This window comes from Egretta garzetta, unplaced genomic scaffold (assembly GCF_000687185.1).
Source record: "Egretta garzetta isolate BGI_Z169 unplaced genomic scaffold, ASM68718v1 scaffold260, whole genome shotgun sequence".
Classification (NCBI taxonomy): Eukaryota; Metazoa; Chordata; class Aves; order Pelecaniformes; family Ardeidae; genus Egretta; species Egretta garzetta.
In genome coordinates, this window is record NW_009258662.1 from 3393827 (window position 1) to 3394063 (window position 237).

A 237-nucleotide genomic window follows, 5' to 3' on the forward strand; every position below is an offset into this window, starting at 1 on the left:
TCCCCCCAGCCCAGTCTTCTCCTGGCCCCCCTCCCCACCACCATGCCCTGCGATGCCAGTTTGCTGGCTCCCTAAGCAGCAAAACTTGGTCCTGGCAGGGGCTGGGGGGAATGGGGGGGGAACGGGGTGGGCAGATGGAGCAGAGCCCTTTTGGAAGGGGAAACCTCAAACTGCACGATAAGGTGTGCAAACAGCATCGCCAACCGCTAAAGAAAACCACGGTGGGTTTCTGGAGAG